Source organism: Lepisma saccharinum, chromosome 2 (genome assembly GCF_977018435.1).
Source record: "Lepisma saccharinum chromosome 2, izLepSacc3.1, whole genome shotgun sequence".
NCBI classification, from domain to species: Eukaryota; Metazoa; Arthropoda; class Insecta; order Zygentoma; family Lepismatidae; genus Lepisma; species Lepisma saccharinum.
Genome location: NC_139230.1, coordinates 21,821,462 through 21,834,325, shown reverse-complemented (window position 1 = coordinate 21,834,325; position 12,864 = coordinate 21,821,462). Strand labels below are relative to the sequence as shown.

The window sequence follows — 12,864 nt, the reverse complement described above, 5'->3', positions numbered from 1 at the left end:
GTATATCAAATTTAAGCTGTTCATGAGGGATCTATATTTATGTAATATCGTGTTGATCATTGATATTGATGTTTGTTAAAAGACGTGCTTGTTCTGTACTTTTTGATTCACGTCGATTATTGCTAATAAATAAGTAAGTTAATCCATAATCATTGCTTAACTATAATTTCAATAAACTTATACTTAAGAAGTAGATCATTAAAAACTAGTCGCAGCGAGGAAGAGTATAAAAATAGGTTACCTTTCTTCTTTTTTTCTTTGCTTTTCAGGTTTCACTAATACCAATAAGCGTGTACTCTAGTCTTGGGTGGAACTTACAGCGCGGGTAGAAGGTCGCTCTAGTACCTCCAGAACTCTCGTGTACAGACAAGAAGGTCAAACAGAGAATTAAACGTGTTCATTACATCCACGGGTATTTCTGGGATTTGATTCTTTATGCTATTCTGGATAAAAAGGGGAAGGGCCTATTTATTTCTTATGTTTTCTTGCAGCTTCCTACATTTTTTATACTGTATTTTTCCTCCTTCCTAATAAATTTCTCACTGGTTAAAAATCGCATTTTGTAATAAAATCTTGGTTACAGTTACTCACAATTTTGTTCGTACAGGTCGTGTGAGAAGTAAATAAAAGCAAAAATTACAATAAGGCTTATAATATTAGATATTCTCCCTACATGTAGTAGGTGATTTATTTACAACCGTTTGTTCCCCCATAAACTTTATTAATAACGAAGAACATACATTTTTGCACAAACATGCTACTTATTTATATTTATGCTACTTATGTCATATTTATATTCGTACAGTTGAAATGAAAACAGAAAAACAAACATAAAAATGTTACAAAATGATACAGTTTAATAGCCAGATGAACAACCTTTGGCCTTAACAACTGCTTGTCATTTCCTGGTCATAGAAGCGACCAATGTCTTGCAGATGTATAGGCTGATTCCATTCTAAAGCAACTGCCCTCTTCAGATCGTCTTTTGACTTGAACTCATGCTCATGGACATGTTTCTTCAAAAATGTCCATAAATGCTCAATCGGATTCAAATCTGAACTTTGAACTAGTGTCTTCAACTACTTTGGTACACTTCTGTTCACAGAAAGTGGCACACTCGTTTGAGTTAGTCCAGCTTCTTCGCCGGAAGTACAGCCGGAGTAAGTGTTCGGAAAGGAACAGTGTTGCTTACTATCAATCAATTTAACCATATGCAGGGAATTTTGTGTCTCTCAAGACTCAAAGAAAAGGGCTAACGGAAAGATTCCAGCGTAAATATTAATTAACTGGAATTTCCACGTCTACAATCAAAGTAATGTAAATGTGAACTCGTTGCTGCTGCTTTCCGAACACTTACTTCGGCTGTACTTCCGGCCACAAAGCTGGACTTCAACTCAAACGAGTGTGCCACTTTTTGTGAACAGAAGTGTACATTCAAAATCAACTATAACACCATTAAGCCTTGTTTCCATGATTATGAAAAACTAAATATGCTGACCAAGTCTTAAGAGACTTAAGTTAAATGAGATGAAGACGACAATGTTTAGCTTAGACGTGAAAAGTATGTTCCCGAGCATCAAGAGGGGACACGTTTTGGACATTATTAAAAAGAGAATGGGACAAGAAATTATAGGAGAATGGGATAGTGAAAGGGTAGTGAAGGCGCTGGAAACCATTTGGAATAACGGTTACAGTATAATGGGAGATAAAATAATGTTAATAAGTGAAGGACTAAATATAGGTTCCAGTCTAAGCCCAGCATTGGCTGAATTGGTTATGAATGAATGGGAAAAGAAAGTGATAGAAAAAGGAGGTGACAAAATAATTCTGTTTTGCAGATATGTGGACGATTGTTTTGGCATATGGAAGGGAACGAAGAGGCAGCTTGATATTTTTGCCAAAGAAATACAAGATGAAGAAAGAGGGATATTATTGGAACTTGAAATAGAAGAAGAAGACAAGTTAAGCTTTCTAGATATATTGATGAAAAGGAAGAGAGGACAAGAAATTGAAACCGCTTGGCATCAGAAGAAGTGTGCAGCAGGGGTATTCTGCCACAAAAGAAGTGATGTAAGTGAGGTGACAAAAATAAATTTTATAAAGAATATGGAGGACAGAATCAAGAAAATATGCATGAAAGAATGTGAAAAAGAAGGCAAAATAAATAGCCTATGGAAACAGCTGGAAAAGAATGGCTATGAGAAGCAGGATAGACTGGACATAAACAGAAGAAGGAAGAAAACGGGCAGGGAAGAATTGGAAGAGAAAGAAAAAGAGGAAGAGAAAGAAAGGGAGAGATGGTTTGGAATAAGGAGTATGGGGAAGACCACAGAAAAGATATGCAAAGTGCTTAAGAAAGCGGGAATTAAAACTTACAGAAAGGGAGGGAGAAGCATCTTAGGAATAGCGAGGAATGCAAACAAGAAAAAGGAAAACAGAGAAGAGGAAGAGGAAGGGATTATCTACGAAGTGAAATGTAAAGAATGTCAGAGTGTGTACATAGGAGAAACGAAAAAGAGGCTGAAAGACAGGTTGAAACAACATAGGGATGATGTACGACTTAAGAGAGAAAGAAATGCAATATTTAAACACACGAGAGAAACAGGACATGACATAGAGTGGGATGAGGCTAAGCAGATAGGAAGGGAGAAGAGAATGCTAGTGAGAAAATGGAAGGAAGCCAAGGAAATAGAGAAAAAAGGTGAAGAAGACACAATGAACTGGAATGGGGGATTGAAGTTAAACAAAGAATGGAAGAAGATGTTAGAAAGAGTGGAAAGGACAAGAGAGAAAGAGGAGAGGAGAAGGAAGAAAAATGAAGGGAAAAGAGCGTGAGGTTAAAAGTCCAACCACATTCTATATGGAAGTAATTGTGTTTAGCCTTTTAGGTGAAAGTAAAGTTGGAAAGTGAAAGTCACCTGCTAGAAAGTTCCAAACAACTTTCTAAATAGTCTGGAGGGAGTAATGTTTGTGTATATATAATATCCTGTTTTTGTATCTTGTTGTTTTTGTACTTGATACAGAGTCTGAAGAAGACCTTGCTAGAAGGTTGAAACGTTACGTTTAGTTTATGTTTTTAATAAAATAAATTACTGCCTTGGTCAGCATATTTAGTTTTTCAAAATCAACCCGTCCCTATTGAGTTGATCAGTATGTTTGCTGTCGTTATCCTGCTGGAATGTGAACACACGTGGCAACCCCATTTGCTGGGCACTTTCTTTCACGTTATTATTCAGGATATTATTACAGACATCTTTGTCCATGATTCCACTAATGACTTGCATTTTTCCAACTCCTTTAGTCGACATACAGACCCAGATCATAATGGGTCCTCCAACATTTTTTTACCGTAGGCGTGGTATTTGCAAGATTGTCCTGTGCATTTGCCTTCCTCCACACTCTGGTCACACAGTCTGATCCGTGCAGGTTTCTTTTGGTTTAATCGGACAATATCACGTTGTCCCAAAACTTCTGATCCTTAAATAAATGCTCTTTAGCAAATCCGTCTATGTCGATACTGAACAAAATTGTTAGTAACTGTATAACACCACCTTATGTAACAATCGTAACAGTCAATAAAAGGCTAGTCGTTACAACAATGATAGCAGAGGCTAAAGTGTCCTGCCTGCTACAAATTGTATATCATTCACATACTCTATGTGCTATTAGTATTTCATGCAACTTTTTATTTGTGTGTCATTTTAATTATAATTATATAAATAATATTGCTTGCGGCATTTGGGGTGTAAGGGGCGACCTTTTGCTAAGGCGCCCAAAAGTTAACCTCACTTCCACGTAGTACATCCTGGACTGCTTTTTGCATAATAACGAGGCTCTGGCGACTGGCACAATGACCAGTATAATTGTGTGTGTTGTGCTGTATTTTGTCCTTGTATGTGTGCTGAGTGCTCCTTTACAGCCTCAGCTTTTAACCGGTCAGAATGCTTTAATGTTTTAGCTAACGAAATTAAGTTATTTAAGTTATGGCACAACTGTGTTCTCATACATGTTTTGGATAAGGTAAGGGGCTGGACCCCGTATAACGTGACGGGTGCAAAATAGCCTTTAAGTGCTGACGTACCCAAAAATTTAAATTCAAATTCAAATATCGGCAGTTATTGTTTTTTAAAACATTTCATTAAACATACCTTAATCATAACACATGTAGCTTGAAATGGAAGTTATGTTACTGATATGTTATTTACTTTGAGAGCAGAAATCAAGATGCAATTTCTGTTTCTACACACGTAAGTTGAAACAATAAATTCACAGTCTGTAGCTCAGACCAAATGTTTAAGTGCATCATCGAGAAAGATAGAAATGCATGAACTGATGCATTAAACTACAGCTCGATCATACTCTGTGAGGTTTCTCTGTGTACTACAGCCGTATCTGCTAGATAAAGTCAAAATTGTCGAAGACACTGCAGATCTTGCCACTTAGTTTAAACACCTACCCACTAGAAGACAGCACAAGCCATTACACCATTACACTTGTCCTTGAGGAACTTGTTCGGCAAAGGAAAAGCATTATCTACTTCATGGGAAGGAAAATAACGCAAGCCATCCAACATCCACTCGCACATACTCAAGCAGAATATCCGAGGATCCCATCTGCTACGATCTTCGATTCCTCTTTTTCCCCTTTTTTTGACGTATGTCAGACTAAGAACAAGAGAAAGAAATGACTCCATCTCTCACGTTGGAAGGAGATTCTGTGACTTGCCTACCAATGAATTGTCGCTACCCATTTCAATATGGTCTTGGAATCGATATTAGGCTCGAGGCTAATGGAACCCTCCATCCTTCGGGGATACATTTTTGCTTACCTCAGATGCGTAACCTCAACGACGCATCAATATTTTTGTTTCCCCTTCGACAAAATGTCACATTAAGTTATGCTGATATCCCAGCCGTTAAAGCGGATGATAGATTCTTGACGCGAGATGGTATGAATGCGCTCTGAAGTCTTTGAAACTTCCATAACATTCATTATAATTTTAAAGGGATAATGATGATATGAAGTTCAGGAATTACAATGTAAGATTTGGTTCAGATGAAAATGCTGAAGATTGAGAACACAGATAATGTATAGCTAATTACATTGTTTCTAAATTTCTGTTCCTACAAGGCTTTTTTTACTACAGAAACTCTATACGTTATTCCCTAAAAGAGACGCAACTCTTTCCCAACTATCCGTGGAGCAGGCAAACGAAAACAAGTCTATGCGCAAGTAGTGACGCGAGAGGACTCGTCCAATGGACACGTGAGAGGAACGTGATTACGTGGAGGTGGGGAAAGTTACCAGTCTTCGCAGCAGCGTGTACTGCTTCGCTCTGCCCACTCGATTTCACCCCTTCTCTGCCGCTATGCGCAGCCATGCTCCAGAGATAGATGGGACAGGGTATAGTGTGTCCTCATCACATAGACGAGTTGACTTTTCTCTCACTTAAGTTGGATTTATAAATAATTATAAAGTACAGTAATTAAAATTACTGTACTGTGTATGTAATTATAATTTGATTTAGTTTATTATACGTCGCTTTTCTGCAACTTTTGGTTCATGTCGACGATGGGGTTGAATTATGATGAGATGGATGAAGGGGCAATAGCAAACGTACAATATATGAACGACATATATGGATTATACTGGCTTCGATTTCAGACGCCACAGCCTCATTAGTCAGCAAAATGTCATCTAGGGTTTACTATGTGAAAGAGAGGTTGACATTTTATGTCTTCAGTAAGGACCACCCCTTAAAACCTGTAAAGAATTATGAATTTTACATATTATGTAAAATTTCCTTCTTGATAATTCATTAAACACGGTGACGTTTCATCTATAGAAGCTACATGTCTGATATATTACCTTGATAATGTTTTCATTGTTAAAAGGAAGAGTGGGTTAAAGTTGAACACTTAAGAGAATTGGGCGTTTAGGGTAACATGTTAACAACTAAACTGCTTCGAATTATGCTTCACCTATTCAGTATTTTGTGATGAATAACTTTGTTGCTCGCAAAAAAATGTTACATTGAATTCTGGTTTAGAAATATTACATTATAAATGTGGAAATGTTCGCCATTATCCAGCGTTGTGGGTTAATGAACACATTTGATATTATTATATATTAAAATTAATATATAAATTTGGTTACTTTTAACAGGTTTATTAAACTTAAAGACCAAGAAAACCTATATGCCATTTCCAAACAACAATTTTGTAACCCTGAAGATGATATGAAAGGTAATATAAGCAAGACTATAAACCTGTCGGGCAATAAAACATAAAACGAACAATTCAAACAATTCAAACACAGTTTATGCATTTAAATATATTTACATCATCGTTAATGTCGAGCAATTGTGGCAGAACTTTCATTTAACAGCGCGAGATAATGGCGAACACGAGGATGACGACTCTTTGCCATTACCCCAAAACTCGCTGATTACTTCATCCAGCAATACTGAAGATACAATCTTTCGTATTCAATGCAAAAACATACAGCAACACTCATGTGACTTCCTACTTTTTAATTCATACATGAAGTTGAAGCAAATAACACTAACCTTCTTCCGATATTTATCTTCTACTTACAACAGATCGCAAGCAAATACTAAAGCTGTTTCACTAATGAACAACGGCTTTTACAAGAAAAATCATTCACGAACACCCCTCGCTCCCTTAATTCAAGTAACTTCTTCAACTAATTATTTTTATACATATGTGTTATTGCACCAATTATTAAAAAAATAGCTTATATAAATTACTTATGCAAACTAAGGAAAACTTTCGAGGGACCCAGTTTCCATTATCATTGTATTACATGAATGTTGTCCTTAGAGTTTGATGTATTTATTTGGATATAATATCTTCATTTCGTTATTCCACTATTTATTTTCAAAATGTAAAAAAGGTGAAGCTAAGGTTCATCGCACTGGCCATGAAAGCAAACGGGGGGATGTGAAAATACCCCCACACATTCGCCATCTCAGCAGTGGTGTAGGTGATGTGATCAGCACCATTCCTGTCTCAATATTTTAAATTATTCGCCTGTATCGAAACGAGAGCATCCTCAAGAGACAGATTACTAATCATGGTGCAAGAAAAGGAAGTATTTTAAAATTTATCTATTGATAGGATAATGCTGATGCTGTATACGGGGGAGCTTCAACGCAAATTATGATGAATACGACGACAGACTTAACAGATAGTGTATCAAAAGAAAAGTAGAGAGCAAGATGGATAATTATAACTTTTTCCTGTCTCAAAAAGTTGATTAGCCTACTTTTTATGAACTTTGCACAACGTGTATTATTGCAAATGGGAGATTGCTATCCACCTTCATCGTTTCAGTCTTTACATTAAAATTCATTAAGGTATTCATGTAGTTAAGCCTAATCATGTTTGTTCAAAATTTCAACATTTTCAATATTTTATTTGTATTTTTGTTCATTTTACATAGATTCATTTGGTTTATTTTTCTTCGTTCTTCTGCCACTTTTGACTAATTGCGAAGATGAGGATGAGTGATGACATGATATTGATGAAGGTACACTGACAAAGAACATCCATTGTCCAGGCTGGGATTCGAACCTGGGACCCCTGGCGTTGTAGCGCGATGTGCTATCCAAATTGCCACAGAAGACGTCATTTTACATTTCGTCGTTTTCTTTACCACATTAGGTAATTGCAACGATGTGGATGACTGGTGAGGTGTTGAAATACATTCGAGAACAAGCCACAATGGAAAATCCATGCCTCACCAAGGATTCGAACCTAGGACCTATGGCGTCATAGAATATGCAATAGTAAAACGCATGAGTGGATTAACATAACTAAACAAATATGCAGAGCGAGTCCACTCTGATTTCATTGACGTTGGAAAGCAATAATTTATTCATCTGTACATTCTACCGTGGTGCCGATTAGGTAATTTAAGTTCAAGGACTCTTCTGCGCATGATACACACCAGTTGGTCAATTAACCTAAGGACCCAGGAGAATAGCGTCGAGCTTTTGGTTATCCTCTGGGTAGAACCAGATATTGCCATTTATCATGGGAGGCAAGAGATGATTCGCTCGACTAATGCTTTCAGAGCTTCCTGGTGTAACATGACCTACATAGCTTCGACTGAGAGGAAGAGGGCAATGTGATTGCTGGCCGGGGGGACCACTCAACAATTTACATTTCACTCGTTTCATTATTTTGATAATGTTTCATTCATTTTGTATATGAAATCCTATATCTGTCATATGTGAATTTAGCTACCCTTTTTTGTTACGCAATCAAACATTTGCGCAAGTTTATATTAAAGTGCATTTTGCGCACAGATGTGCAATACGGATTGGATTTGTAGTTTTCCTTAGGTTATCTACAACACGGAAGTACCAGGAATTAATTACAGTCTTAAACAGATGGAGGAAGGTACTTTATTTTACTGCCTACAACCTAGTGTGTATTTTTACATTAGTTATATTTTACGTGGACAATCTCTGTTTAAATGTTAAGGCTCAACCGGAACCTGGGTCGATATGAGCAACCAGTTTTTGAGAATGCATTTGATTTCGATAAACCAATTTGATGTGAACATTATAAATCCTCAAAATTTACTCTGTTTGCGATTATTCTCATTGCATTTACATAACTTACATTTACTTTCTATGTAAAATCATTAAGATCAATTTTTGAAGCACACTAGATATATGTGAGTTCATCATTGTACTGTGCATTATTTTCCATTATTCTAAAATTATTTACCTCTCTATTTTCCTTATTCTTCTCTTGGTATGCATCTAAAATGTCTATGTATGTTATATATACGCTAAATATTTTTTTATGTTCAATATTATGTCAAGGTTACGTTCTTGATAATTAATATATTTCGAATGTGTAGTATGGATGGATATATGTTCCATTCCTGCAGTTGCATATATTATACTTTATTTATTATCTTGTGTGTATAAATTTGTTTATGTGTTTGTGTATGTACACTACACTGTTATATGTTCATTATTTGAATAGAATATGTAAGCTTTCCCTTAATTGGAGATTTTTCTCGGTTGGAGGCAAATAAATAAATATTATAAAATAAATAAATGATCAACACCTAACACAATAACGTTTATGAATAAAGAACTGATGAAGTTGGCAAGGTGTGTTTTCACAGGATTTTAAAAGGTCTGCATGATCCCCATATCACTTAATCAAAGTATTCGGCGGTAGTCAGAAGATGCTATTCCACGTTATCTTCGGTAAAAGGAAGTGCGACCCTTTATAGACACACCCAAATGTCAACCTCTTTTTCACATAGTAGACCCTGAACTGCATTTTGCAGACTCGCAAGGCCTTGGCGTATGGACTCGCAGCCAGTGTAATTCTCTGTGGAACTCGCGTTGCGTCATCCATATATATATATATATATATATATATATATATATATATATATATATATATATATATATGTTTCCGATTGTCTCTTTATCCATTTCATCTTAACACCTTTCGTTCTCGTCTTCGCGAATAACCAAAAGTATCAGATAATCAATGTAAAGTCAATCAATCAATCTACAGTAAAGATGATTCATCATCATAATTCTCGATCCCTCTAGTGCAGCTAAGGGTGTAAACATATGCTCAATGATCCATCATTTCACTAACAAAATGTGCTAAATTTGTAAAACAATAAGAAACGTAATTATACTCTATCTCCGGAATCTCTGGAACAAACAAACGAAAACAAGTAGTGACTCGAGAGGGCTCGGCCAATGAACGCGTGAGAAAAAAGCGGCAGCAGCTACCAGCAGTTAGCAAAAGTGCGTCCTGCTTTGCTCCGGCTACTTGCTTTCTCTCCTTCTCTACATTTATACACGACCTTGCTCCATATATCGCCGGGACAAAGTATAATATTTCTTTTTAAAATGTGCGTACCGTATGGTTATGAATTATTATATCAGTTCATGAAAACATTTCTCCTTACCATAGATGCACAAGAGAGGCTTCTTAAACTGAATTCATATTAACGTTAATTCAATTAAGCCAATTCAAAATTCGTTCACGTTGATATGTGTCATACAAAGTTGACTAGGACGAGAGGCGTGAGATTCATTTCGTTTGGGTGCCTTCCCGATGGTGCAGTGGTAGCGTCGTCGCCTTGCAATCAAAGGGTCCCGGGTTCGATACCCGGTGGAGGTACATAGTGGTTCGGATCCCACTTTAAACTGTAGGCCCTAGTCCTAATTAGCCTTACTGTGCACAATGTGGACTTAAAACACCAAATAAATCAATCAATCATTTCGTTTGTGTGACGTAATTCGAATATCAATCACTTGACCCACCTCAACGATCCACATTTCTTCCCATTTGACACTTTTACAAGGGAGAGTCAAACGTTTTGGTTTCTTTGATTTCTGTATGTATGGTTGCACAAGTTTTCTGCATTTTAGCACAGACCTACATGTATCTTCAACTTTGAGTTAGTGCCTGTATACCTCAAGAAGAATAAGTCTTTTGGGTCCATGTGCAGTCACTTATGAGCCACTGCGAAGGCCTTTCCACCCATCTGCCTGGGAACTGAGGCCATTGTCGAACTTTCTCCTCCATTAGTAAACTTGCTGAGGGTGGTAAACATGCACAGAAATATTGAATTTTCATTTGCCGAGAAATTTCTGTTAGTTTTAGGCTGACAGGGGGTAAGAAACCACTACTCTTTACTGGGGCAAGTGTGTATAGGACGCGCGATCTTTAAAATAAAAAAATAGTGTTTTGAGTTTTGTTTTAAGTCCACTTTATGCACAGGAAGGCTAATCAGGACTGGACCTGCATTTTAAAGTGGGATCAGAACCACTTGTGCCCAAAAGCGGGTATCGAACCCGGGACCCTTTGATTACAAAACTGGAATTTTGGAGCTCACTTGATTAGTGTTGCAGCCTTGAGTTCGATTTGTAAATAACAGTTGATACCTCATGTACACCCAACGGCGAAAGAAACAGTAGGCGAATTGTCCACCACCATTTTCAGTTGGTCTGAATTACACAATGTGAAGACAATGAATTGAAATAAAGACGTCAAGAAGCAGAGAACAATGCCTGCTTCGAATCAACATAGTTTCATTCCTTAAAACAACACAGGATGCAGAATAAAAGGATAATGAAAATAGCGGTGGACAAGTTGCCTACTATTATCTTTGCCGTTAACTGTACATTTGAACTGTATACAGCCTGCCCTACAATTTTAATTGGACTTAAGATTTTCATTTGTCTATTGTAATAGTTTCGTTCGCCTTAAAAACAAAGTAGAAATCTTAGTTTCTGAAGTGAACGTTTATTACTTATCATCGTGCATTCAGCTGCTGCGGATTACGGAAGCAAAGATGGTGGTGAAACCTGACCTTGTGCCGATCGAAATTACATCCTCTGCAGATTTACCCGGAACTTGCCTGCTTGAGCCTGGAGTTCTCTTGATTGGCGTCACGTTATCCAGCGTGCAAGACACAGCCCGCGGGAAAATGAATTCAAGTGGAAACAGGAACTCGCAATTCAATTTCCGAGCGCTTCACTTTAATTACAGATTTTTGTGTTGTGTACTGACAACTCCCGAGCTATGCACGAGCCCCGAGCACACTGCTCCAACCCTTCCCTTCCACCCGCTTTTCTTAAACTCCGCGGCTGTGTACACAGGGCTCAGACAACATGATGAACGTGTCCCACTTTTTTAATATTTCCTCGTGAATGAGAAAGAGGAAAGTTTCGGGAAAACACCCAACTTGTTTGAATTGAAATTGAGAACAAAGTTCTTCCATGTCAAACTTTTCTTGATTAAGCCATTTTATCCAAGTCTGTTTTAATTGTTTTCGAGAACTTGAAAATAATTTTTTTGTAATGGCCAAAATTACATTTTGGGAACAATGTCTTGAAATCTTTGTTTCGGCAATAGCAACGAAACTTAATCAAATGAAAAACATTCAACTTGAAGGACAGATGCAACTCTTTAGCAAAAAATGTTTTCAAATCCGCATTCGGAATCTAAACCAAATCTGACCCATAGATTATTGTACGGTCTGGGAAAAGAAAATGCTAGCCTCCATAGGGAATTGAACCCGTTACCTATTGACTATACTCTGTCTCGAGAATCTGCGGAGCAAGGCAGAGAAGGGGAGAAAGCCAGTGGGCGGAGCGAATCAGTACGCGCTGCTGCTAAGAGCTGGTAGCTGAAGCCGAATTTTCCTCTTCGTGCAAACACCTCCCTCTCATGCGTTCATTGGGCGAACACCCCCGAGTCACTAATGCGCAGAGACTTGATTTCATTCACTTGCTCCAGAGATTCCCAATGTAGAGTATAGTTAGAAATGATTCATCACATAAATGTACTTTTTCTCTGTATTCAACAGAAAAAGTATCCTCATTTTTCACACTGGTTACGTTGCTTAGAAGTATCTAATACCAGCCAAGTTGAGCTCCGTGACGCAACAGTCTTTTGTCCAAAACCTCCAAAGCGACATTTCACTGGGTGACACGTGGTCATCGCATTGATTCCCATCGCAGCTGTTGTCTGGCTTTCAAGATCGAGGTCCCTGGTACTCCTTTGAAGAAGTTTCCAAATTGCCCAGAGTCATCACCGAAATTGTTTCGAGTTCCCACCCACGGAGGATAGAACCCAGGGTTAATCATTCGGCTAAGTAGGAGCTCTTTAGAAGGATCTATTATTATCTATTATCATCTAGAGCGAGCGAAAGAAAATAAGTCTCTGCGCGAGTAGTGACTCGAGACAGCTCGACCAATGAACTCGTGCGAAGGAAAGTAAGTGAATGAAGAGCAAAATGCTGCCGCAGCTACCAGCTGTTAGCAGTAGTGTGTACGTTTTTGCT

At 37.6% G+C, this 12,864-nt stretch overlaps 1 protein-coding gene across 4 annotated transcripts in view; it reads left to right on the top strand.

Moving 5' to 3' along the window:
- The window catches only part of LOC145983948 (cell adhesion molecule Dscam2-like), a 796,725-nt gene that overhangs the window by 433,786 nt on the left and 350,075 nt on the right, over positions 1–12,864 (top strand). The gene's annotated exons all lie outside the window — the stretch shown is intronic.